Source organism: Dermacentor silvarum, chromosome 6 (assembly GCF_013339745.2).
Source record: "Dermacentor silvarum isolate Dsil-2018 chromosome 6, BIME_Dsil_1.4, whole genome shotgun sequence".
Classification (NCBI taxonomy): Eukaryota; Metazoa; Arthropoda; class Arachnida; order Ixodida; family Ixodidae; genus Dermacentor; species Dermacentor silvarum.
In genome coordinates, this window is record NC_051159.1 from 179,569,830 (window position 1) to 179,575,829 (window position 6,000).

The window sequence follows — 6,000 nt, forward strand, 5'->3', positions numbered from 1 at the left end:
CTCACAATGAATGAGTTGTTCTCTAGCTGTTAAAAATAGGTTTAGTATTTTGACCTAAATTAGTTGCTCCCAACCACCATCAACTGAAGATGCTGTCAGGGGACAGTGCTGGCAAGCAATAATTCGTCTTGGTCCTATTGAACACACATGCATCAGCTTATTATTTGTGATGTGTTGCTGCTGTTGTCAGGTGTGTAGCTCATCAATGCCAGTGAGGCCTCTTAACTGTTCTTGCAGCAATGTGCAGCTGTGGATTATGCTTGTGATGTCTATTTGAAGGAGCGTGTGGAAGTTTGTTGATGCTTTCCTAGGACTTCCTTGTTTCCATTCTGACGAAAATGTCTGGGATGTTTGTAATTATTGTAACTAGTTATGGATGTGAGAACTGTAAATAAAGGATAATACAGAAGCAATCATCCTTTGATGGCAAGTAAGCTTGTTACTCTGCTGGAGGTTGACTACATATCTTAGAACAAGATTAATTATAGTTCTCCCATTATTTTTCTGAAAGTGGCAGTGCTCTGAATGTGTATATGGTGGTGGTATTGTGTTGTGGATTGTCTTAGTGTGCTAGAAAACAGGCTGACAAGCCTTTTGCAAGGTAGCAAGAGGATCTAAGCATTGTTGAAATCATGTGTTAAGCTTTAGTTATAGTTTATCTGTTAGAAAGGCTGGAAAAGCTTTCCCATGATCAATGCAAGTTTCTGCTTAAGCATGTTGTCATATGTGTAGTAAAAACTTTATAAAGGCTGATGAATGGGCCAAAATTCTATATTTTTTTTGTTCAGTGAATGATGCAAAATAAATATCTCAATGTCTCAGTTTAAGAGCCATTTATCATGACTAAAAAAGACTGGATTAATTTTTCACGGGTCGTAGCTTCAAACGTGCTTGTTCAAGGCCGGTATTTTGTAGCGATACCTTTCCGGATGCTAATGCCTTTTCGCGCTTGGTCAGAGCGACGGTCCGCTCACGAACGGGATCAGCTGGTCGTGAGCAGTGGATGATAAGACTAGTGTAGAATAAGGCATAACACATCGCTACAAAATACTGGCCCAGTACTACAATTGCTTGTCTTGCATAGCTTTGTTCACTTCCCACTTGTTGAAGCAGGACCTTTCCCTTAAGAAAACTTAGCTTAATTAAAGCCCTCACAGAAAGTGATTGACATATTTTGGGAAGGTGATAATACATGCAGAGAACTGGTTAATCTCCTGCAACATTAGTCTTAGCCAAAAGAAGGGCTGCCCACAAAGGTTTTTCTTTTCTTTTTTTTTTTTTCTTCATTTTCTTTCTTGCACCTGAAGTGCTTAAGCCGTTTGCACTCCTCAGGATGGCTTAAAAAATGATGTGGTCTTACGTGCCAAAACCACGATCTGATTATAAGGCACGCCGTAGTGGGGGACTCTGGAATAATTTGGACCATCTGGGGTTTTTTAATGGGCACCTAAATCTAAAGTACACGGGTGTTTTCGCAGTTTGCCCCCATCGAAATACGGCCGCCATGGCCGGGATTTGATCCTGCGACCTCGTGCTTAGCAGCCGAACACCATAGTCAGGATAGCTTGCTGGCAAAAATAGATAAGTGACACACATGTAATGTCTAAAATTGTATTGAGGGCTGAAGAAAGGTTCATAATCCTTTAGTTGCAGCAACAAAGTCTACTTAGATGTTCTCTTATTTTTAATTATAGCAATTAACTAAAGCTAAAGTAATCCTATTGAGTTACACTTCGATGTAGCTCGTAACTAGAAGTGTGCGAATACTGAATAGCAGATTTTGAATCGAATCGAGGAAAAAAGAAATGTCGAATTTATATATCAGAAAAATTTTCACCAAATTTAATGCTTACAAATTGTGTGCAAGAAAATATGCTGCTGAACATGCTCGGGAGCCTTCTAGCACTGCATAACAAGAATGTATCAAGCTACCAGTAACTTCATTACATATAAGTCAAGATATTGTGCGGTGTACTCTTATTTAAAGGAATACCAAATTAGTATACCAGCATTGATTACAGCTCAGTTCTGGTATGTAAAGGTCTGGAAAATAATTTTTTATCAATTGTATTTATGTTCAATAGAATCGAATGCTTTTCTTCCTCTGAAACTAATGAATTAGTGACGTTCTGTTGTACTGAATGCCATTGAGGTTCACCGTTTAATAGCCGACCTGTGTTTTGGGCAATATTTTATTTATTGCGTAGGAAGTTCTGCTTTCCAGTCTTTCTCCAAATACATTAGGGCTATCCCAACTTTACGGCAAATGGGTTATCATAAGGCCAACCTGCGCGACAGACGAAAGGACTGCGCACCACGTGACTCGATCACCGCTCCGCGCGCAGTCGGCGCTGGCGGTTAAAAGCCGGCGCCGTCCGCGCCGTTTCATTGTCGGGTTCTAGTTTAGAGTTACTGTATAGGCTCTCTTTAGGGGAGCCTATACAGTAACTCTATCCTAGTTCTGCGTGATTCGCCACCTGTCAGAGATCCTGAAATCTGGGGAGGGTCACGTAAAGTTGGCGCGCCGCTCGACCCCCTTAGCTCAATTTCGTTCATACGCCGTCTGCGCAAATATACTGCAACCGGGTCATGACACTTTCACGTCCGCCGTGTAAATCCAAAGCACGGTGTAAGATATATACTCTTTAGGTGGGGACACTTCTCGGCTTGCTTGCTAGACGCGATCGACCAGATAAAGTAGCAAGGGCGCGCGTCTATCGGGGCGGTGACGGCAGCGGATACCTATCGGATTCGGCGGAACGACGCAACTTCAGTTAAGAACGCAGGCGAGAGCGTGCGCCGACAAGGAACGCGCGCATGCCCTCTCCACGGTGACCTACTTTCGTGCGTCACTCAATCATTTCGGATTTCCCGCGAACGGCCGGTTGCTATAACAACGGGAGATTAAACCAATAAAAAGCTTTCTGTGTTGAAGTTGCGTCGTACTGCCGATAGGTACCCGCTGCCGGCACCGCGCCGATCGGCGCGAGCCTTTGCTACTTTATCTGGTCGATCGAGTCTGGCGAGTGTCCTCACCTAAACAGATATATCTTACACCGTGATCCAAAGCTAGTTTTGTGAATGGTTGCTCGAAGATATAAAAGAGACTGATGTGCGTCTACAAACGGCATCGGTAACGAGAGGCTGCCGTACGGTGTGTCGCAAGGAATGTCGGTCGTGAACAACTTTGTTGCCATCCCGGGTACTCGTTTTCGTTTGTGAGGCGGTTTGTCGGCTTTTCAAGTGTCGCGCGGCTGCTTCGATACATCTGCGTCGAACCTAACCGTAACTTTAGTTGTTGACGCCCGCGAAGCATCACCGAATAGGCCTAATGACCGGGCCTATGGTCAGGTCATAGGCCTATGGCCGTGGCGCAAATTCGCTGTTGGCCGATGTGGTAGCGGGACGCAGGCCGTCACAGAATGCTTGCCGCTAATGTGGTTGTACGGTTGGCTCATCATCAGTAATCGGCTGTTGAAGTGGCGTAAAGTTCGTCGCCGCATTCCAACACGATCTGCGTGGCTATCGCATGTTATCGCATTTTCCAAAATGCGCGCTGCTTTTGTTGCCGTTCCTTCTGTCCGTGTCGCGTTATCATTTCGATCGGTCCTGTAGAACCGGACGAACCTTGTACCGACAGAGACGGACCCGGCCGACGCGGCGCCGTTCCCCGCATCGTGCCGTCGGGGAGCGCTCGCAGTCCGTTACTGCTAAGGTCCCTGCAGGGACCTTAGTTACTGCGTCAGCCGGGCCGGCTCGGCGCTCCCATTGCGCCGAAAACGAAGTGAAACGCTCGCATCGAGTACGAAGGGCTCGGCGGCGCACACGACATCGAGTTATCGGAAAACCGAATAGTAGATATTCGATTCGATTTGGTGATGTTCAAGTATTCGCACACTCCTACTTATATCTTTCTAAATGTTTAACTGCAGTTAACCACTCGTACTTAAAAAAAAGAAAAAAAGCTCATTGCGTTGCATTTCAACTTAAAAAAAAATGCAGTTTGGCTTCTTTTATTGGATTTGTGGGATTGTGATACCCTCTGTGCAGGTGTCTCCTCCAAGGACAAATCATGACCTCCTGATAGCCCGTGCAGTTATGCAAGATATTGCTTTCACGAGGACTACGAATTGCGAAGGAATTGAGTGGCCACGTTATTCATGATTTTCTTTGCAACTGCTAAAGGTAAATAAATACTTTGGGAGGTTTCTGGAGGGGTAGTTTAACAATTTAAGCTTGGGGCCAACTTCATTGTAAAATGCAGAAATACTCATAAGACAACTGCCGAAATGATTCGAATGGAATTCATTGCATTTAAAAGAGAAAGGTAAATATATGATTATTGAAAGCAGGAAGTTTATTTAGGGCCTCAAACTTCTACAACCATTGCAAAGAATCGCTGAATAAAAAAAACCAGCAGATCCCACGCCCTGTGGGAATCGATGTTATGCGCGCGAAGCAGAGTGCTGGGATCCGACGAAGTTAACGGAACGACCATGAGTGCACCAAGACGTAGGCGGCTGTTTCATGACCTACATGACACGCATGTCATGTCAGGACCTATCATATTTATGTCCGAACCCATTTCAGTGGCTTTTGAGTGTCTCTTTTCGCTGAGTCATTGTCATTTTCGCCTAATCATGCTCATGACTATGACTTTATTCAATCATCACCCTTTAGTATTTCCTTCACTTAGCATCCATGTCCGAACTCATTTCAGTGGTTTCTGAATGTTAATAATTTTTTGCCGAGTCATTCTCATTTTTGCTGAGTCATGCGAATGACTGACTACCATCATCCTTTAGTGTTTCCTTTACATTAGTGCCCACGTTCGAACCCATTCCAGTGGTTTTTGAGTGTTAATCATTTTTCACTGAGTCATTGTCATTTCTGCTGAGTCATGCTCATGACTATGACTTCTACCATCATCATTTAGTGTTTCCTTCACTTAGTACCTACATCAAAACTCATTTCAGTGGTTTTTGAGTGGTAATCTTTTTTTTTTCGGAGTCATTGCCATTTTTGCTGAGTCATGGTCATGTCTATGACTTCTACGATCATCCTTCAGTGTTCCCTTCCCTTAGCACTTACGTTCGAGCACATTTCAGTAGTCTTTGAGTGTTACCGTTTTTTCGCTGAGTCATTGTCATTTTAGGCGAATGTTTCATGACCTACATGACACGAATGTCATGACCTATCATTTATGTTCGCCATACAGTCTTGTCATGCTATGCCAATTTTGGTATCTACGAAGTTAACGGAACCACCATGAGAGCACCAAGACGTAGGCGGCTAGATAGATAGATAGATAGATAGATAGATAGATAGATAGATAGATAGATAGATAGATAGATAGATAGATAGATAGATAGATAGATACTGTCAAAGTGGCAAATGTTCGCCAGGAAATGCTTCGCACTTAAAATCCGGGTTAACCCATTTCACGATCGCTGTCGACGTTAATGCAATTAGCATTGAAGTTATGCAGCGACATAACGTATTGCTAATGGCAAAACGCGCGTCATATATGAGGCGTGTATTCAGCCGGGCTCCTCTCTTGCGTTTTGATGATGTTTGTCATGGCATTCATGTCATGAATGTAGGTCGTTCTTGTCATGTATATCCTGATATTTTCACGTTCTATGGAAACAGGTGACCTTTAGTCGAAGCGTTGGGCTCGGGTTTCTAACCGTCGACCGAGCACACGAAAAGCTCAAGCGACCGCGCGTGGATCGGACGGTCTTCGTCTGCCCCTTCACTGGTGTCCGTCAAAGCCGGTGCTGGCACGTGGCGCATGGACTGGCGCTCGTTTTCTTCTAATCCTGCGGCACCTGTTGCAAGGTGTGGTATTATTCTCTCCCCCAGGAAGAGCATCGACTCTGTCCTAAACGAAGCACACACACTACAGGGGAATGTAGAAGTACAGGCGCATTTACATGCACACACAAACGCTCGCTGATGCGTGGTCATAGAACGCGCGGTCAGATCACTGAGGTATTA